The sequence below is a fragment of the Lissotriton vulgaris genome, chromosome 3_1 (genome assembly GCF_964263255.1).
Source record: "Lissotriton vulgaris chromosome 3_1, aLisVul1.2, whole genome shotgun sequence".
Lineage (NCBI taxonomy): Eukaryota > Metazoa > Chordata > Amphibia > Caudata > Salamandridae > Lissotriton > Lissotriton vulgaris.
Window position 1 is genome coordinate 10,303,670 of NC_141689.1, and position 22,594 is coordinate 10,326,263.

A 22,594-nucleotide genomic window follows, 5' to 3' on the forward strand; every position below is an offset into this window, starting at 1 on the left:
GACAATCACACTGAGCTTGAGGCCAAAACTCTCCTTGAAAAGATCGATAAAGAATTAAATACCTTCAGGGATAACACCATCAACTTCAAAACGATTAAATTCGAGAAAGATCAAAAAAACTTTAACATCGAGATCGTGTACCCATACCTCAAGGATGAGTTTCATACCAGGTCAGACTCCATCAGACACCTCAATTTTAACCAAGGAAGATCAAAGAAAAGATTCACGACGTTCTCTGAGACATCTTCCTCCGAGTCAATGGAAGATTCTGATGCGGGTGAGGGTCCATCGAATAGGAATCAACAAAATAGAAACACCCCTAAGATGCCTTTTTTAGGCCAGGGCCAACAGCAGAAACGGACACGATTCAAACCACAGTGGGAGATGACGACACGCAGACAGCACAACAAGTCGTAAAATCATCCTCCATCATTAACATCTCCGAAAAAATTCTAACTCAGACTGAAAAGGAAATCTTGGAATTGGGCCTTTCTTTTGTCCCAGGAACAGCCATGGATTTCACTAAAATCAAACTGGAGGTCATGGAATTTTTTAGAAAAATCAGATTGAGATGGTTCTTCAGAGAGTTGCCAGACCAGGTTCTAACAGAAGCTTCAGGTCTTCGTAACAAATCGACATTCTGCCCTCCGAACCACACCACCTCGAAGAATATTATTGCTTTTGAGCGCTCTGTGATGTCATCTTTGAACATATTGGAGAAGAGACGCCCATTTGTCCCTGGGAACATCACCAAGAAACAAAGAGAAGCCATACATGAATTGAAGAACCAGCAGGAGGCCATCATAAGGCCTGCGGACAAAGGAGGAGCTGTGGTCCTCTGGTCCAAGGACTTGTACAGAGCCGAAGGAAGAAGTCATGTCTATAACCAGGATTGGTACCGCCGGATAACACAAGACCCCACAGCCCAGATACTGGACGAGGTCACTAAACTTGTGAACGGGGCTAGAGATGCAGGGATACTTGGTCTGAAGGAGTCCGAATATCTGGTGAAGAAATTTCCACGCACTCCCCATCTTTACTTTCTCCCGAAAGTACACAAAGACTCCAAAACACCCCCGGGACGCCCCATTGTGTCGGGGTGCGACTCTGTTTTTGAACCGATCTCACAATTCGTGGACATATTTCTGAAACCTCTTATTGTCCAAGTTCCATCATATCTGAGAGATACCATGGATTCATTAATAGGGTCGAAGGCTTGAAATTTGACTCCAATTCTCAACTGCTCGTCACCATGGACGTATCTTCTTTATATACGCAGATCCCGCAGCAGGATGGCCTTGATGTCATTGAGCTATACCTTGAGACTAGACCTCGCCCTCACAGGGTTCCCACCGATCTCATCGTCTCGCTTGCTGCATTGGCCTTAAAAAATAACTTCTTCACATTCGAGGAAGAAATGTTTCTGCAAATCAAAGGCTCGGCTATGGGCTGCCCCTTTGCGCCTGAAATGGCGATTCTCTACATGGGTCAATACGAGGAGAGATATGTGTATACCAACAACCCCTACAGAGATCATATTGAGCAGTGGCTCACATATATAGACGATGTCTGGTGCGTCTGGAATGGGCCCTCTGCTTTACTTGAAGAATTTCACGTTTGGCTGAACGATAGAAGCCCTGACATCAAATTCAGTTTGTGCTACAATTCCAAATCTTTAGCTTTCCTTGATGTGGAGGTGTCAGCCAAGACAGAAGGACTCACGTGCTCCCTGTATCAAAAGAAGACTGATAAGAACAATGCACTCCATTATAGGAGCTACCATCCCAGGAGTCTGCGGGATAATCTCCCAAACGGACAATTTCTCCGTGTGAGACGAAATTGTTCGTCTACACAGCAGTTCGATTTCCATGGACAAGCACTTATGGCCAAATTGCAGGAAATAGGCTATCCTCACAAGCTTTTGAAGCACTCTATGAAAAGAGCGAGATGGACGCCCAGGGAACATCTTTTAGAAAAAAGATCGAGACCAGCAACCCAAAGGATAGTCTGTGTATCCACGTTTGGCCCCCATACCAACCAGCTCCAAAAAACCATCAGGAAGTGCTGGCACTTGGTTGAAGAAGTATTACCAGATGTGGGAGTACCACTCTTTGCCCTTAAAAAGACCAGGAGTATTGGCCAGATGATTACCTCGACACGGCCCCCTGCTAAAAGAGACACTCAAAGTACCATCTTTGGGTCCAACCCCGTCAAGGGACACCGGAAATGTGGGACATGCACAGTCTGTGATCCAGACGGCAACAAATTTTGGAGACACGACAAACACACTAACTGTAAGACCAAAAATACAGTGTATGCAATCCAATGTCCTTTCAAAAAGGTGTACATTGGGAAGACTACTCAGGAAGTTCGTCAACAAATTATTCAACATCGCTCCAGAATAAACAATAAGACTCTGACAGCCCCATGGGTTTCCCATTTTATACAACATAAACACGCAGCCAATGATATCAGATGGACCGTGCTTGCGGTCATCAGAGGCGGCAGTGGGGACCCGGATGTACGCCTCTCTCAAAAAGAGGCCTACCTCATTCTGAAATTTGACACTTCAAACTCTGGCCTTAATGAAATGTCTGAACTGGGCAACCTTTAAATCTGCATTTGAGCCCTAGCCGTGCTGCTGGATTCTGGTAAAAAATTGCTCCCTTCATTTTACACACCCATTTTCCCTTTTGTATAAAACCTACCGATCAGTGGCACTTTTTCATACAGTGGTGACATTGAGTCTCCCAGGTACTCATCTTTTCGAGGAGGTCTCATATTATTGATATTATAAATGTGCTCAGGTGCGGTGTTTGTGTTTGTACATATATATACATATATACCACTTTCATTGGTTGTTGTTTTCTAAACCACAGTGTTTTTTGCAAAATCTACCTAGGAAAAACAATGTGAGGCATTCTCCTTTGCGCGCCAGTATGTAATGACTGCTTTGTGAAAAATTTGGGACAATTCATTTTGTGTGCAAGTATTTAGAAAATAATGAGTGTCCTTACACACACTCTGGCAGTGTTCAAAGAAATTGTGATATAATACTAATAAGTGTTTTAGATTCACCAGCCTATCCGGTAGGACTCTAAGTACCAGCATCCTGAGCACCTCCCTTTGTCCTTCCTCGCTTTCCGAGTTCTCATCAGGAATGTATTCAGTCTCACTCACACAAGCCCACGTTTAGGAAGCACTGAACGCGTCTGGCCGCCGCCAGGATTGAATCCCTTGTGCACAAGTAAGTGCCGTTCTCGAGCCTGTTGGCCGTCCGCAGCGGATTTAATACCCGCTGTACCAGGCAATGTGACTCACACCTCTCTTGTTTTTTACAGCGGCTTCGTGCGGTAGAATTATTCCAGCCGAAACTACTCTTGATTAAGACTCCTTGATTCAGTTTCTTCCCAGCCGGCTCCATTTCTGTACAGCGTGCAGGTAGGAGAAGCGCTGCACACGATCTGATGGATGTGTATTCATTTAATGGTTTTCCGCTTTCTGATGTGGGCTTTCATTATTTTCCCTCCCCAGTTGAGACAAGGCATGTGAACCTAGTCACCTCCATACAGCGCACCGCTTTGCGGGCGCTTTGCTTTTGGACATCTATACAACGTGATCCAGGTATATATTTCGTCACCTGTAACATAGGAACTTGGTGAGGGTGCTCAATTTATTAATTCCATCGCCCCTTTCGCCACTTATTTCATTCATTAATTTCTTTCACAGAATAACTCTCCCGCTTCACAGTCTCCCTCCGCTCCTGCAATCCCTTTTGCTCGTGGTGCAGGTAATTTTCCGCTTTATACACTTGTGGTCCCTTTAATTGTGACACTGTTAGTTTGACACCCCTCTTCTATATTTTTTTCAGTGAAGATTGTACCCAGTCCCCGTCCTGAGGAGAACCATTATTAATCCTGGTTCGAAACGCGTTGACCCCCAGCCTGTGACAAGAAAGAAGGGTGCAGCTAGGGATTAAATTATTCCACCTTTGTGGGCCCTTGCGTGCAACCAGACTGAATACCTAGTCACAGGTTTTGTGAGACAGGCAGGCAGTTGTTTTCCACCTATAATTCCGCCTGTCCACTGGTATTTTAGTTAATAGGACTGGTTTTTTGCTTATATGTTGAATATTTTTTGATTTCAATTTATTTGAAATGTATGTAATGTATCCCAAGTTGTATTTTGGTGTCATGTAATTGTTTGAATATTCAGTATTTATGTTTGCATATTTTGGATTTATTGTGCACACAATTGTTTGTTTTTGCCTTTGACTTGACTGTTTTGTGACAGTGTTTTCTTTTTTGATGACATGTTTTTATGAATTTTGAAACTTGATTATAAAACTAAATAAATGTTTTGCTAAACAAATGGCCTAGTCACGCAGTACTTATGGGCTGTGTGGGTTATGATTAGGATTCAAAAACATCCTGGCAAGCCACTTCATTCTGTTTTTCAATGTTTGACGTAAGGTCGGGCATATGAACGTCATGAATGAACCCCTAAGGACAAGTTGTTCATTGTAAAACTAACTGAGTTCTTGGAAAAATCAATATTCAAGCATGGGGAAGTCCCTAACAGCTTAAGCTGGTTTTCCAATAAATCTTTGTGACATTTGGTGAACAGATGGAAGTAGCCATGCCTGTATTTAGGTTGCATGGGCTAAGCCTAAATAAGGGCTTGATGTCTATGCCTATATAAGGGCAATATGAATTGTACCTATTAAGGGCATGAATCGGGAAAATCCATTTGGTATCTATAAACGACATACAACAAGGTGAGCGCCAGGCAGCGCGACTTCCACTCCAGGAGACCAGTAGGAAGATAACCCTTCCCAACATTACCACTTCGCAGCTAAGATAACCCTTCCCAACATTACCAATTCGCAGCTATGCCTTTAGAAGCCAGTCCGTCTGCTCGCAGCTCTCTACCTTTGTGAGCTAGTTCGCTGCTGTGCCTGTACCTCTGCGATCTACTACGCTGCTATTCCTTTGGGAGCGGACGGCTCGTAGTTCTGCGTCTGTGAGTCAAGCGGACGGGCCGCAGTTGTCCCTCTGCAAGCCTGGGTGCAATCTGTTAAAAAGTCACACTACATGAGTATTGAAAAGCCATTTTGTGATTCAGTCCGTAAGCGGGCATCTGTCCGAGGCATTTCTGAAAACATACCGGAGTTCTCTCTGTGAGAGATACCCCTTTCACGCTGCGTCTCCCCACATTAGCAGGTAACACACCCTCTTCCCATATCACCAGCATACCCCCAACAACCTTCTTGGGCACGGAAGTGTCCCTGTGCGAACCATTAATAAAAAGATGCTTGTGAGTTTGGACAAATAAGAATCTTAGTCATGTATGGATTTAAATAGAAAACATTTTATTTGAACAAAACAACAATGAATAAAACTATGTACAGCTGTGGCGTGTCATCGCTGGTCCATTTGTGATTCACAGCCTGCACGACAAAAAGAAAGATAAGATGGTGCGTCATGCATCCAGCAAAGGAGATAGAGAGAGAGAGAAAGAGTGAGAGAGAGAGGGAGAGGAAGACAGAAAGAGTGAGAGAGAGGAAGACAGAGAAAGAGAAAAAGAGTGAGAGAAAGAGGAAGACAGAGAAAGAGAGATAGAGTAAGAGAAAGAAAGAGAAATAGTAAGATACAAGGAATAGGAGGAGGGGAAAAGATAGAGAGAAAGAGTAAGAGAGAGGAAGATCGAAAGAGTGAGCTAAAACGAAGAGTGAAACAGTGTGAGAGAGAGGAAGACAGAGAAAGAGAGAAAAAGTGAGATACGATAAAGAGAGAAAGGGAGAATCAGTGTGAGAGAGAGGAAGAGAGAGAGAAAGAGTGAGAGAGAGGAAGAGAAGAGAGAGAGAAAGAGTGAGAGAGGAAGAGAGAAAGAGTGAGAGAGAAGAAGCCAGACAAAGAGAGTAAGAGTGAGACAGAGAAGAAGACAACAAGAGAAACAGTGTGAGAGAGAGGAAGAGACAGAGATAAAGAGAGAAACAGTGTGAGAGAGAGGAAGAGAGAGAGATAAAGAGTGAGAGAGAGGAAGAGAGAGAGAGAAAGTGAGAGATGGAGAGAGAGAGAGAGAGAGATAGTGCAGCCCTCAAGTATAGTGATCTGAAAGATAGTATAGAATTAGTAATTGCAGAGTACATACAAGTGCACCCACGTAATTCTCTGTTTTGCCAATGCGCAATGAGGCTGGTGCACCCCATCCACTCCCACTGCTTCGAGGTGTCTTTGCGCTCTTGTGCACCCAGACTGCTGCACACTATCCGATCCCACCGCCCAGAGGTGACTGACGCTGCTGCGGAAAGAAGTCTCTTTGCACACCTTCCGCCACCGGCATGTGTGTAAGAGGGTCCACCACGTGCAAAATCTACTTTCTTAGGCGTTCAGTATGGCCACGCATCATTGCAGAATTTTTGCACGTTCAGTTTTGGTGGTGTTGGGGGGGGGGGGTGAACGTTGTGTCGTGATTCACAGCCTGTTCGATAAAAGCAAGATAAAAGTGTGTGTCATGTGTCCATCAAATGAGAGGAAGAGGGAGAAAAAGAAAGAAAGAGTGAGCAGAAGACAGAGAGAAAGAGAGAAATAGTAAAAGGAAGAGAGAGAGAGAAAAAGAAAGAAAGTGAGAGGAAGACAGAGCGAAAGAGAAGGACGAATAGAGAGAGAGAGAAACAGTGAGAGAGAGGAAGAGAGTGAGAAAGATGGAAAGAGGGAAAGAGTGTGAGAATGAGGAACAGAGAACAGAGGAAGAGTGAGAGAGAGAGAGAAACATAGAGAGAGGAAGAGAAGGGAGAGAAAGAGACAATGTAAGAGGAAGATGGAGATAGAAAGAGTGCGAGGGAGAGAAAGGAAGAGATGAGAAGGGATACTGAGTGCCCTCACTGTGTACAAAACCATCACAGCTTACTTTTACGCCACCGCTCTGTCTTCAACCACTTGCCACGACCTAGTGGTACTCTCAAGCTCCCACATCTGAAAGACAGTACAGAATTAGTAATGGCAGAGCAGGGTTGGAATAGGATTCAAAATCTGCCCGGGCATGCTAAAAAATAGTGGCCCACATTTGCATATTACCTTTCCTCAAAACACTGCTTCGGCAAAATGTTATTTAAAAAAGGGGTGGTGGGGGAGATACATAAAAAGGCACTGATTTGTTTACACTGGTGACTTTAAAACAAGTGAGGCCACTTCTGCTCAGGCCCCCTGCCCTGCTATGTATTCATACATTAATGGGCCGGCACTGCGAGAGAAAGAAAGTGAAACCTCTGCCTGTTGCTAAACATGAGGAAATGATGCCCATCTGCCTCCAGAAAGGCCATTCTATTCAGACACCCACTGGGCTGCTGGCTGTATCCGAACAACAGCAACACCACCCAAATCTGCCCCCCAGACTGCTCCAAAAAGCAGCCCACAGTTGGAACTGTTTTTTTTTTAAAGAACAGTGGTCCTTAAGCAAAGAGTACACAGAACAAATAGCATATAGACCTTGATGGGTACTTTAACAATTCAGTGTCCAGCCGGACAGATAATATTAATGTGCAATATAGTCAAAAATTATTATACATAATGAGCGACAAGAAATATAACGGGACGCAGTCCTGCACCCAAACTAGGAAAAAGAATGGACAAAACACAAAACATTTAAACATGAAGGGTTGCGGGCAAAATTCGAGCTTTGGTGGCTTTTTGACTGATCATGAAATAAAGCAAGCCAACCAACACAGTGACCACATTTTTCATACAGATAGCAAAGTTGTGGCACTGTTTCGATTGTCGATGACGTTTCGATCCCAAGCTCTTAGTTTAAAGGGATCATCTTCAGGACTGCCAAAATTAATTTCCTGGTTACTAACACAATGCCTGTGGGGTAAGGAAAAGGGGAAAAAACACAGGGGAACCTGTCACGAATTTTGAATTAAAAGGAAGTACCGCTTTCAATATGTCAGCAAAAGTCATGCATAAACTAAACAGTGTACAATTATTAGTATGGCGAGACTGTGAATGGAGGGCACACTTGCATAATTGCATATCGGTAAAGAAGGAGTCCAAAATGGATGGAAGTTTTGAGGACAGAAATGACAAGAGTCAGAAATCGTCGTGGCGCAAAGAAGTAAAAAAAATAGTAGTGCGCTTAATTTAACGAAGATTTACAGCGGTAATAGGTGGGGTGCAGGAGAGAGAAGAGAAGTGAACAATGAAAAGCACTGGTGGCGCGAACCAAATGTACTATACACAATTGAAGTGCACTTAGCTCGGCGGGAGTAAAGTAAGGTGGGTTCAGACGATGGAATTACAGCCGTTGGAAACATAGTGACTAAATTCATCTGAGTCTCGCGTGTGAATAAGACATTTACGTTGGACTACTAATTTAAGCAGAAGGCCAATGAGCGCCGTGGGAATTCACTGTAAATAAACTATCTGCAACCTCGTACAGATGGTGGGTAGATTCGGGCGATCCAAGAGCAATGCTGAAATGGAAAAAAAGGTGAACGTCAGAATCATATTCTGTACGCGGTGTGGTGTGCCTGTAATGGTTAAAAAGGGGGGGTTTTACCTTGTGAAACAATTTGGGAAACCAAGGATCTGGCTGATGGAGGTGAGCCGTGGGAACGGCTTCTGCCATGGGGGTCCGACTTGGGGAGAGTGTGAGGGGATTGACACAGGTCTCCGGGAAGCTGTAGGTGAAGGGGAGGTAGGAGGTTAGAGAGAACGGCTCAAAGTTGCTTCCCAGAAGTTGGAGCAAGGAAACGGGCGATGCCGCGCTTACCTGGATAGTCGTGTGCGATGATACGTTTAAGGTTCTCGTGCACGATGGCAGGAACTAAGTGTGTCAAGTATCAAGCCCTAGATAAGGGCAAGAGACGGCCGCCATCTTGAGTAGTGAAGACAGACTTGCGTGAGTGATTACACTTGGAGGACAGTACAACGGATTGGGGTTTCGTGAAGTTTATAGTGCCCAAAAATTAAGCGTTTTCGATACAAGAGTTTAAAGGAAAGAAAAGGAAGGAATATACAAACAAGGTATATTAGTTACAGGTAATAATAATTATAAACAATTATTATTAAAAAATCATTTGTAAAATAACAAATAGGGTGCATAATACGGTGTGAGCCACAATTTTGCAGTATTGCCTCTACATATATGTAAATTCCTGAAGTACAAAATGGCAATATGAAAGGGTTAGTGCACTTAGATAATAAACGGTGGTGTCAGACCACTATGATCGTTCAGAATGTTGGACGATTGTGTGTAGAAAACAGGTGCTGAGTAGTGGACTGTACACTTTGGAGCAGGAAGTTAGTCTTTATCCTGAAAGTTTATAGTAACGTTGTCCAGTCTTCATTCCTGTTCAGCCCTCTCTTGATGGTATCACACAGGATTATGGACTTCAGTTCCTCTCGGTTTAACAGCTGAGCCATGTTTCCACCTCTCTGTGGAAGTTTTAGCACTTTGAGAATTGTCCAGCGGATGTCATCTTCGTTGTAATTAGCCAATACGAAATGCTCTACCAACGGTGCATTCAATGTTTTACACCTGATTCTGCTCCGGTGTTGGCATATCCTTGTTTTTATTTTCTGAGTTGTCTGTCCGATATACAATTTTGAACATGGACAGTGAATCAAATATATCACATACAGGTGTTACAATTTGAAAAAGAACGGCAATTTACAGTAACGTTGTTAAAGGTGAAGGATTGGCTTCCAAGGTAAATTCGCAAATGTTACAACCACCACACTTGGAATGACCAATAACTGGCGCCAATCCCCATAAAGAGTCTAATGTCGTGGGTGGATTGGAGTTGGGTAGTGCTGCCCTTACTAAATGATCTTTAAGATTCCGATTTTGGCGGAAGGCAAAGATTGGGCGCTCGATGTTCAAGCTCCCTACATTAAGTATTGGCCAGTGTTCGAGTATGGTTTTGCGTATGCTGTTGGAAATAGGCGAAAATGTAGTGACGCATGCAATCCTATCTGCCTCCTTTCTCTGGTTGGGACTTAGAAGAGTTTCTTGTGGGCAATACCACGCTCTTTTGGAGGCAGCCCTCACTATTTTTCTTGGGTAACCACGGTCTTTGAGTTTAGTGGCCAGAAAGTTAGCTTCTCTGAAGTAGTCATCTTTGTTTGAACAGTTGCGTCTTATTCTTAAGAATTGTGAATAAGGAAGCGAATCCCTTAGAGCCCTTGGGTGGTTACTCGAGTAACTGAGTAAAGTATTCCGCTCTGTGGGTTTCCTGTAAAGACGAGTCAGTAGCTCTCCGTCTGAGTGAAAAATGGTGAGATCTAAAAATGCAATTGCATGTTTGTTAAAGTAAACGTGAGGCCAGAGCAATTGTTATTTAACCAGTGGAGAAACTGGTGCAGACAGTCATTATTGTCTTGCCAGATGACGAAAATGTCATCTATGTATCTTCGCCAAAGGGTAATATCCGAGAAAAAGGGGTTGGAATCTGTGAGAATAGAAGATGTTTCGAGGTAGTCCATGAACAGAATGGCCAGATTTGGGGCAATCATTGCGCCATAGAGTCCCTTTAATCTGTTGGTAAAAGCGATTGTCAAAGTCAAAGAAATTCCGTGTCAGACATAGTTCAAGCAGTTGGAGAATGAAAAGTGTTGGGACAGCATGGGGCGTGGTCGTGTGTCTAGTATTCTTTGGATAACCAGTAGCGCCCATGGTGAATAGTGTATCAATACAAGGATTGTAGGGGTAATGTTCGACAAGATTTATCATCCCCATACTGTCTCTTACATAGCAGGTGGTCGGGACAAAGTCGTTGATGAAGAAGTCAACATAAGACCCCAAGGGTTCCAGAATGGAACCGCATGCAGAAACTATAGGGCGTCCAGGGGGATTGATCGGGTTCATGTGGACTTTAGGAAGGGTGTATATTACTGGGGTCCGTGGGGATTTTACATTTAGGAAGTTAAATTACTTTCTGTTGAGAAAACCCTCATTTAGGCCATTTGTGGTGATTTGTATTATCAGGCCTCGAAGTTCTTTTGTAGGGTTTGAAGGAAGCCTCTGATAGTGTTCTGTATTGGAAACTTGGCATAGGATTTCTTCCTTGTAAGCCTCTCTTTCTTGTAGTACTATGCCACCTCCCCTATCGGCACTTTTAATATTAAGGGAGTCATTGATTTTTAGTAAACCTATTGCCTGTTTCTCTTCAATGGAAAGGTTGTAAGGGATAAACCGTCTTGTCTGTGCAAGATTGGCTAGGTCTTTGAGTACCATTTTTTCAAAAGTGGGGACCTCACCACACCCTATCACCCACAATGCAATGGTTTAGTTGAAAGGTTCAACAAAACCTTAAAGGGTCTCCAAGAAAAGCTTAGGTGTACTACCCTGCCTTTTATTTGCATACAGGGAGGTTCCTCAGAAGGGGTTGGTTACAGCCCTTTTGAACTTCTGTTTGGGCATCCTGTCAGAGGTCCATTGTGTCTGGTAAAGAAGGGATGGGAGTTACCTCATAAACCCCCTAAACAGGACATAGTGGACTATGTACTTTGTCTCCGCTCCAGAATGGCTGAATACATGAAAAAGGCAACTAAAAACTTGAGGCTAGCCAGGGATTGCAAAAGGCCTGGCATGACCAAAAGGCTGTGCTGACTGTTTACCAGCCAGGACAGAAAGTGTGGGTGTTGGAGCCTGTGGCCCCAGCAGCTCTCCGAGACAAGTGAAGTGGACCCCACACTATTGTTGAACAGAAGGGAGAGGTAACCTATTTGGTAGACATTGCAACTCCCAGGTTCCCCCACAGGGTGCTTCATGTCAACAGATTGAAACCTAATGTTGACAGGGCAGACATGGGCTTGCTCATGGCTACGGATGAGGGGCAGGAGGAAGAGAGAAATCCACTCCCTGCCCTGCTCTCATAGAACCCTGATGATGGGTCAGTTGATGATGTAGCCTTGGCAGGCAGCCTCACTGCTCAGCAACAAGCTGATTGTAGACAGGTGCTCCATCAGTATAGGAACATGTTATCAATGATTCCAAGTCAGACTACCTGTTGCACTCATGAAGTGGACACTGGGGACAGTCCGCCTGTTAAAAATAGGATTTACAGGCAACCTGACCATGTCAGGGACTGTATCAGGACTGAAGTCCAGAAGATGTTGGATTTGGGATTTATTGAACCCCCAGATAGCCCTTGGGGTAGTCCAGTGGTCTTGGTACCTAAACCTCACACCCAGGGGGGTAAGAGAGAGATGTGGTTTTGTGTAGACTACAGGTGTCTCAATGCAGTCACTAGGACTGATACCCACCCAATCCCAAGAGGGATGAGCTTATACATATGTTGGCCTCAGCCAAATTTCTGAGCACATTTGATCTTACAGCTGGCTACTGGCAGATCAGGTTAGCTGATGATGCAAAAGCCAAGACAGTATTTTCTACCATTAGTGGGCACTATCAATTTGTAGTAATGCCCGTTGGTTCGAAAAATGCACCTGCCACTTTTCAAAAGTTTAGTGAACAAAGTACTAACAGTACAAAGGAGAGAGTGGGTTTGGATGAGTGGTCGGTGATGATAAGCAAGCCTCTGCACGGTTATGTACGAAACGGCATGCTATCGAAGTAGGTTACATCCACGGGTATGTGCATTCAGCATGGCTCATCATCCGGGAAGTGGATATCCACTACCCGGATGATAGCACTACTTCGATAGCACACCGTTTCGGACATAACCATCCAGAGGCTTGCTTATCATCACCGACCACTCACTGGCTCGCTGACCTGACATTTCCATTTGCGTTGCCAGACCCTGGTACATCTCATGCTGGCGCGCCACTACATACACAAGATGCCTACTTTTCGCACACAGCCCTGAAGAGTCACAACCCCCACACGGTGTTACGAAACACGTGTCGGCTATTTGCTCTTGTATGTACTGATCAATACTGAACCATTAATATATATACTCTACAATGTTGGACTCTGACATCATATTTTGAACGCTGACTAAGTACTTTGGGCTCTCACTTGAGAACCAAATGTAATATATACGTGTGCACAGGACACTCTTGGCAAAGTCCTAACAGGCCTGGAAGACTATAGTGCAGCATATCTAGATGATATTGCTGTCTTTAGCTCCACCTCGGAGGATCACCTGGTCCACCTGAGAAATGTTTTAGAGGCCCTGCAGAAAGCAGGCCTAACTATCAAGGCTACTAATTGCCAGATAGGGCAGAGTCAGGTTGTGTACCTGGGCCACCTTGTAGGTGGAGGCCAGGTTCAACCATTACAGAGCAAAATCCAGATCATCATGGACTGGGTTGCTTCAACTACCCAGAATCAGGTCAGAGCTTTCTTGGACCTGACTGCGTACTACAGAAGATTTGTCAGGGGGTATGGATCCATTGTGACACCCCTGAATGGCTTAACTTCAAAAAGAATACCTAAGAAAGTTCAGTGGACAGTTAGCTGTCAAAAGGCATTTGATGACCTGAAGCAGGCCAGGTGCACTGCACCAATTCTGCAAAGTCTACACTACTCCAAAGAATTCATTGCCCAAACAGATGCATCTGAGTGGGGGTAGGTGCTGTGCTGTCACAATTTGAATGATGAAGGTCAGTACCAGCCACTAGCTTTTATTAGCAGAAGGCTGACCCCTAGAGAGAAATGTTGGTCAGCTATTGAGAAGGAGGCCTTTGCTGTGGTTTGGGCTCTGAAGAAGCTGAGGCCATACTTGTTTGGCACTCACTTCACTGTTCAGGCAGACCATAAGCCCCTCTTACAGCTAAATCAGATTAAGGGTGAAAACGCCAAACTTTTGAGGTGGTCCATTTCCCTACAGGGGATGGACTTTACAGTGGAACATAGACCTGGGACTGACCATGCCAATGCAGATAAACTCTCCAGATATTTCCACGTAGAACATGAAGACTCAACTGGTCGAAGTTAGTTTAATGTTCCTGTGTTTGGGGGGGGAGTTGTGTGGGAGAGTAGGATCTATTTACTATGGTTACCCCCACTTTTTGCTGGTGTTTCACTGTTTTACAACTTTAGTCTGGCTGGGGCCCTGCTATCCAGGACCCCAGCCTATCTGCTTCCTCTCTAAAATGATTGCATGTACTTTAGGTACACTCCAGTTTGTTTACTGGGGTACCCTTGTAGATTCCTAGTATATGGTACACCAGGTACTAAGGGCATAGGTACCCGAGAGGCCTACCAGGGGCTTCAGCATGTATTATGCCACCCCTGGGAAGCCTTCCAAAATGATACCACAGGACTGTTACTGCAGCCTGGGTAAGGTGGTGTAAGCACCCCTTACTAAGATATAGTTTACCTCTATCTACCTTTAATCACTGACACATATAAACCTATCAGTCACTCCTATGGCAGGCCTTATCAATCCTGAAGGCCGAGTGCTTGGTTTTGTGTGAGAGGGAGCCCATGCATGAGCAGGACCCCTCTGCAGCGTTCAGAGTCTATTCTCTGAGGCTGTTCTGTGATGCAGCCAGACCATATACTCTTAGGTGCATTATAACCTGGGGGTAAATGCTAACTTTGGAATGTCTGCATGGAAACATGTTGTGTTTGGTGTCCTACTCCCCCACCAGTCCTGGCGGCGGGGTAGAATTCCACCGTTCTAGAGGGTATACACTAGTCCACCCCGTAATAGTTTAAAAGAGCCGTAGCATCACAAAATGGATGCTGCAGCCACAGACACGAGTCTGCCCTCCTGATGCTGGATGAAACTCCAGCAGGGGAAGCCTGAACAATAGGTTTCCTGTCACAGGGAGGTGTAACCACCTCCCAGACAGGCTTTTGTGTATTTGGGCTGGGTGGTGCACTCTGAGAGTGCTTTGAAGTCAGCACTGGGGGCACATTTGGTGTCCCTGTGCATGCCATACAATCCCGTCCGTACCCTTAGGTCTCGCAATCAGCTCCTCCTTTGAGTGCCTACTGTAAAAAAGACAAAACAGGGCGGTTAAGCACTGTCAGTGGTTGGTCCTGTACTATGGAATAAACTTCCTCTTCTGCTTAGGCAGTGTTCGGACCATCTGACTTTCAGGAAAAGGCTGAAAACTTTCCTGTTCCAGAATTCGCACACTACTAATTTCAACCTTGGACTGATCGCTCCCTTACATCTACAACTGGCGTTTGTGCGCAGAGATACTCCTTTGGGAGTCGATTCGAGCGCGGTATAAACCCATAAATAAATAAATAAAAGAAATAAATTAATCCAGTTGCAGGGGCTACCATCCCCTGCTCTGTTGCGAAACTGGACAAAGGAAATGGGTATAGCCACCCCTCGTTCCAAACCCTCCCATAGGTGGGTACCCAGAGTATGTCCAACCCCTTTTCTTAGTATAAGTAAGGGACCCCTGGAAACAGGACTTCAGATTACACCTTCACAAAACTCTGAAACTGAATCCTGGACCTTTGACGCTCTACTAAAGACTAGAGGACGGAAGAATCTCCCTTGAGGTCAAGGAGTGACTCCCCTGCTCAATCAGGCACCAATGAAGCATTTGCCAGTGTGCATCTCCAAAGCTCCCGCTGGACTCCAAAGTAATTACAGCACAGGCAGAAGATTTCTAGACTTTATGAAGGCTGATCTGAGTCCCCAGCAAAGCTGAGACCCGCAGCACTTAAGAGTGACGTGGAACTGGAACCCCTGGACACCAGGCACATTTGCTAGTGCATTGACTTCCCGAGCTTTCCTGAAGTTGTGCTTTGGGTTACTTATAGCCAACGCCCCGAACACCATCTGTAACGAAGATTGTGGGCCTACACTCCACAAGTGTTCTGTGAGCCCGTTTCTTGCATTACCACTCAAGGCTTCTTTGCGATCCTTGGTCCATCGACTGGTGACTCGAAGGTAACTCTACTTTTCCTTGGGCTTCCGTGGTTGCTTCAGACAAGCCCAGACTCCCTACCAAGTGGTAAGTCCCTCAGACCTTGCTGGTCAGCACCAAAGCCTATCTCTGCTTTCTATGTGGGTTGCTGTTGCCAAGGCTTGTTGGGTCCAATCCGGAAACCAATACCACAGCATTCGAGTCAATCTTCACCTTCTTCACCTGAAATCACCCAACATCGGTTGGCATCCGCCTATCGTGCTCCTGGTCACTGGCAAGTGACCCAGACTCTGTCCCCTCTGCTTTCAGGTTCTTCTCATCTTTGATCCAGGCTTGGATCACACCGGACACTTTCCACTTGGACGCCAGCAGCACTTTGCAGCAGATCGCCATTGAAACGATGACGAAACCTGACACCAAAAGACACCTATTCACCCGGCTTCCTTGGGTGAGGTAACTCAAGTACTCCAGTGCTCCTGTGCGAGTTGGCTCCAGAACTCCCTAGTTCTAAGGGGTTTGCTAAGAGTTCTCTTCTAAGTGTCCTTTATCTTTAAAATTCCAACAGGGACTTTTCCCATAGAAGTTAATGGCAATTTGCGACTGTGTTCACACACTGCACGCGTCTCCCATGGGTCCCCTGTGTCACTACCTTGGGTGGTTCCTGGTGGCCCCAACAGTTATAAAGGCTCTGGGCCTTGTGTATAGGCAAGTCATGGTTCTTATACCACTTTCTTAATATATGGTTTGGTACGCCCCTAGGGCTCAACGTATATTGTGCTAATTTACTGTGTGGTATTAAGTTTTCCTTAAGTACTTTTGCCTCTAGCCTCATAAAGAGACTAGAGGGCTGTGTTAAGAATAAATACATGTATTTTAAATATGTACCTGGCGTGGTTCTCCTTTCATATGGTCATTAACAAGATTATAGACTGGTAACACAAGCAGCTTTACATTCCTACAAGACTTAGCCTGAAGCCTGCTCTCCACAGCTACCACTAGGATAGCTTTCTATTAAGGTTGTCTTTAACCTACCATCAATAAGGGCCGTTTGGACTGGTGCAAGGTGCCCACTAGAATAGTGGACATCATATGCCAGGCCAACTTCTCACAATCTTTTCCTCGAAAAAGGTTGCAAGGTTGTTACAAAGATCCTGTGAAGGTTGATTTTATTTTTTGAGCACTCCGGATTGGCAATATCCCCCACTATTTTAAAGATGCTCCTGGCACTGTTTGAGGACCTTAAAATCAGGTCTGCAAAGTACTCTGCTGTTATTCTGCCAATTTCTCTCTTATAGTGAGCTACTGCCTCTTTCCAGGTGGTTTTATCCTCCTCTGAGTATCCCTTTCTCCATTTTCTCTCTGCTGACTTCCAACTCATCTTTAGAATTCTGAGTGTTTCTTTGTACCAAGGCGCGGAAGATCTGCCCCTACCAGGTCTAGCCTAGTATTTATATGTTTGCAAAATGTCTCATAGTTTTCCTCTACCTGCCTATTTCCATCAAGCATTTCCTTCATAAAAAATACCGGGCAAAGCTTTGCTTTTTGCAACAGTCCCTTCCAGTCCCTAACTTGGCATTTCTTCGAGCCAGTGATGCTGGGGTTATTTCGTTTTGGGTTATGTACCCTGAATTTTACCTGGTGGTGGTCAGACCAGTCCACCAGTAGGGTATCTACCCCTCCAACAGCTTGTTCTTCTGCAAAGATTAGGTCCAATATGTGCCCTCCCTTATGTGTAGATTCAGTGACTTGTTGTGTCAAATTCAGGTTCTTACAGGAGTTGATAAGACTATTATACTTTGAATCCAGACTCCTGTTGCACCATGGGGTAAAATCCCCCATGATAAATAATCTGGAATGTGTGAGTGCCATATTAGTGAAAATATCTGTGATGAATGGAATGTTGGTGTGACTGTGATGCGTGGAATGTTGGTGTGACTGTGATACACGGAAATGCGGTGTGACTGTGATGCGTGGGATGTTGGTGTGACTGTGATGCGTGGGATGTTGATATGACTGTGATGCATGGAATGTTGGTGTGACTGTGATGCGTGGAATGGGGGTGTGACTGTGATGCACGGAATGCCCGGGTGGCTGTGTGGATGAGTGGTGACAGTTGGAGATGGGCTGAGCAGCAGGGAGGCTGCTCTTGGCAGGGCTGAAGTAAGGGCAGGAAACTGCAATTAAGACAGATGTTTATATTTACATGAAACCAATAAAGAAACCTACAAAACTCTTCCTGGCTACCTGTGATAAGTCACAATGAATCACTGATATAATATCGACAGAAAGAATATCGAGCCACAAAAATATCGACACAAAAATATCGAAGTAAAAAATATCGAAGTCCTATCTACATCACGCGAAGCACAAAAATATCGGAAAAAATAATGTCAAAAATATCTACGATAGAAATATTGTTTTTTTAATGTTTAAAAAATAATGTCAAATAAAGTAAATACTACATATAATTAAAAGAAACACAGTTAAAATAATGTTACAATGTTTAAAATTATAACTAATATATAATGTAAACATAAATGAAACATATATATGTGTAAAATATAATATATATACTTACTGAATAATATTTATAAATAATTATTTTAATAACTTATACATTGTTAAAAAACATAACAAAATTATAAATACTGACGTACCATAAATCATAACATAAGGAGCTATACTTACCAATAGCCCAAATACCAATTACCAAATAACCAGTCAGTTGGCAGCGAAGAAAGGTCAATCGTTTATTAGACAAAATACTCTATAGAGGAGCCTCTCCCATCCTCAATTTGAATTTGAATTTAAGGGTATTTGTTAAGCGCTCGTTTACCTAGCGGTTTCGTGGCCCTGTGGGGGAGGAATCCTGAGTCAGATGGCAAAGCGGTTTAGATAGTAAAAGCCTGTGAGAACAAAATAGTTTTCAGAGTGCTGCGAAACTCCAGATAAGATGGTATCGATCTCATTGAGAGAGGTAAAGAGTTCCAAAATAGCAGAGCAAGGACAGAGAACTTAGAACCTCCCTTTCTGCTCTTCCTGAACCTCACCCTTCAAGGTGCGCGGAGAACAGTGCTGGCTTATATTCATTATACTTTCTGCATAGCACATGAAGTCACCGTAAATGGAAAAACACCCCTTGGCTCCTGGGCCCAGGGGAAAGACCATATATGTCACACATGATTAGTTCGAAGCTAGGCTCAGTTATTAAGGGGGTAGGTCAGGAGGGGTGACTCCCTTTCGTCCTGGTGCCTGGGAGTGCAGGCACGGTGCCTCCAGGAATGCGCTTATCGCACTTGAAACCAGATGCGACCTTGGGTTCCCAAGACAGGAGAAGAATAGCGTGCATTCAGCTGCTCTCAATAACTCAGCTAGAATGGGACTTCATATCCATTGGAAGGTAACACATGATCACTGCTTGGGCCTGACAGAGAAAAGCAAAGATGGCGTCTGTATGGCTTTGGCCTACTTAAAACACGAACAGCATATACCCACACTACTTAGCTAAACCAGTGCAGGTTAGACATTTTGCATCTCTACGAGAAGATTACATATGGATACATCATGCTAACAATATATACGCATGTATCTAATACTACTAACATAAGAGAAATCGGATTTTTATCCCTCAATACATATATGTACACATACACCAATAATATAAATACAAAGATAAAAAAATATATATAACAAATTAAAAAATTACAATATTTTTAATCTTTTTAAAATAAATTATATACTACATTAACTAAAACAGCAGAGAAAATATTGGATAGCGGAGGGGTAAAAATTACTATCCCATTCCAGACAGTGCAACAGTAGGGAAAGCGCTGGATAGTGTAGGGGCAAAAATTACTATTCCCACTCCACTGAGTATAACAATAGGGAAAGTGTTGTATAGCTTAGGGGTAAAAATTAATATTCCCACTCCAGAGAGCGCAACAGTAGGGAAAGTGTTACATAGCAAAGGGGTAAAAATTACTATTCCCACACCAGAGAGTGCAACAGTAGGGAAAGTGTTGGGTAGTAGATGGTTAAAATTAGCATGCTTATCAAATACATAAATATTTAAATTAAATAACCAATTAATAATTAACAATACATTTATTATGAATACCAATAAATAAACATTATTAATTACTTTAATACAATTAAATTACTTCCCCCCTATTCCCCTATAAACCCACAACCCGCTTCTAAAATAAATGAGCTCAATTAATATAATTATCAATTAATAAAAATGTATTATCATTTAATGATAACTTAACAATAAATTAATTATCAATACTCATAAATGAAAATGAATATATTATAATTAAATTACTTCCCACCCTATTCCCCTATAAACCCACAACCCGCTCCTAAAATAAATTAACACAATCAATATAATGATCAATTTATCAAATAATAAAATGAATTACCAATGAATCATTAATTAACAATACATTATCAATTCCAATAAATAAATTTTTTTAATTACTTTAATTTAATTAAATTACTTCCCACCCTATTGCCCTATAAACCCACAATCTGCTACGGAACTAAAACGCAAAATGTAATTAAAAAATAATTAATAATTCCTATAAATTATTATTTTATTTACTATAATTAAATTACTTCCCACCTTACTCCCCTATAAACCCACAACCTGCTACGGTGCTAAAATGCAAATTGTTCTTTAAAAAACAATTACTAACTTCTAAAAATGTAATATATATATTTAAAATAAAATACAATACATAACAATAAATATATAACACATAAATACAAAATACATACTAAAATACATAACAGTAATATAAACATCGATATTAGTAACAACAATATTTTTGCAACCAACATTACTGAGTTAGATATTAACAAAAACAATATTTCTTACCTTAAGGTCAATATTCTGATCACCGATATTCTGGATGTCGATATTCTGAGAGGGTGTGTGTGATACCAGGAGAGGGTGAGGGTGTGTGTGATACCAGGAGAGGCAGAGGGAGAGGGTGTGTGTGATACCAGGAGAGGGAGAGGGTGTGTGTGATACCAGGAGAGGGAGAGGGTGTGTGTGATACCAGGAGAGGGAGAGGGCGTGTGTGATACCAGGGGAGGGAGAGGGTGTGTGTGATACCAGGAGAGGGAGAGGGTGTGTGTGATACCAGGGGAGGGAGAGGGTGTGTGTGATACCAGGAGAGGGAGAGGGTGTGTGTGATACCAGGGGAGGGAGAGGGTGTGTGTGATAAGAGGAGAGGGATAGAGTGTGCTGGAGACCAGGATAACGAGAGGGGATGTGTGATACCAGGAGAGGGAGAGGGAGAGGGCGTGTGTGATACCAGGAGAGGGAGAGGGCGTGTGTACTACCAGGAGAGGGAGAGGGCGTGTATGATACCAGGAGAGGGAGAGAGTGTGTGGGAGACAGGGAGAGGGAGAGGGTGTGTGTGATACCAGGAGAGGGAGAGGGTGTGTGTGATACTAGGGGAGGGAGAGGGTGTGTGTGATACCAGGAGAGGGAGAGGGCGTGTGTGATACCAGGAGAGGGAGAGAGTGTGTGGGAGACAGGGAGAGGGAGAGGGTGTGTGTGATACCAGGAGAGGGAGAGGGTGTGTGTGATACCAGGAGAGGGAGAGGGCGTGTGTGATACCAGAAGAGGGAGAGGGCGTGTGTGATACCAGGAGAGGGAGAGGGCGTGTGTGATACCAGGAGAGGGAGAGGGCGTGTGTGATACCAGGAGAGGGAGAGGGTGTGCCAGAGACCAGGGGAGGGAGAGGGTGTGTGTGATACCAGGAGAGGGAGAGGGCATGTGTGATACCAGGAGAGGGAGAGGGTGTTCCAGAGACCAGGGGAGGGAGAGAGTGGTGTGATACCAGGAGTGAGGACAGTGAGAGGGAGAGGGGGTGCAGGAGACCAGGAGTGAGGACAATGAATTGTATCATCACATGTGGGCTGAAGTTATAAACCTATGCTCTGCAGCAAAAGCAGGAGAGGGGTGGTCAAAGGTTTGTGAGGCAATGTTCGAGTGTGGAGGGAGTAACACATAAAATGTCTCAGCCTCCTCTGGTTTCTTTCTCAGAATCCGGGCCTTATCCCTGTAGGGGCTTGTCTCCTTTTTAGATCTGGCTACAGACAGCTTCAGCTGTCCCTTGGCAGATCTATTGTTTCCATTATACAACTGAGTGGGCTTTGATAGGATGATTTTCTTGTCTATCTCAGGTCAAAGCTGTGTTTCAATAGCTTTCCTCCCACTTCTTCTATTCTTGTCGCCCAGGAATGATTTGGGCTCCCAGTGTTGGATGAATTGCTTTTTTTCCACTGAAGACTTGCGGGAACTCACTCTTTTTCATGCTATATTCTGCACTTCATAGGGGCTGAATGTTTTTTTCCTTTCTCTCTCTGTTTCCCCACATGCTCTCTCTTCACTCCCCTTCTTCTCCATGTTCCATTGTTCCCCCACCTCGCTAATAATGTTTTTATGATTTCTTTTTTTGTGAGTGCCTTGCATTTGCTTGGTGCTAATGAGTGACTTGCATCCACTTTTTTAAAAATTTAATTTTTTTAATTTACCTTTCTGACATTGCTGACATCAATCCTCTAAATACGGCTGAATTACTCCACATTGTATTGAAAATTCAAGTGATGGATTGAAATGAGTACTTAAATTGTCCTCCAGATATAAGAGGATTTTCGAGTCCTTCCAAACTCTAAATGAGGTTCTAGGGACCTGATTTAGATCTCGGCAGATGGGTTACTCCATCCCAACTGTGATGTATATCAAGTCTGCCGTAATGTAAATCACATTATGT

The 22,594-nt window shown here is 43.8% G+C and overlaps 1 protein-coding gene across 1 annotated transcript in view; it reads left to right on the plus strand.

Annotated features, from left to right (window-relative positions):
• LOC147725818 (uncharacterized) overlaps positions 1 to 22,594 on the plus strand; it is a 257,980-nt gene that overhangs the window by 208,827 nt on the left and 26,559 nt on the right. The window lies entirely within an intron of this gene.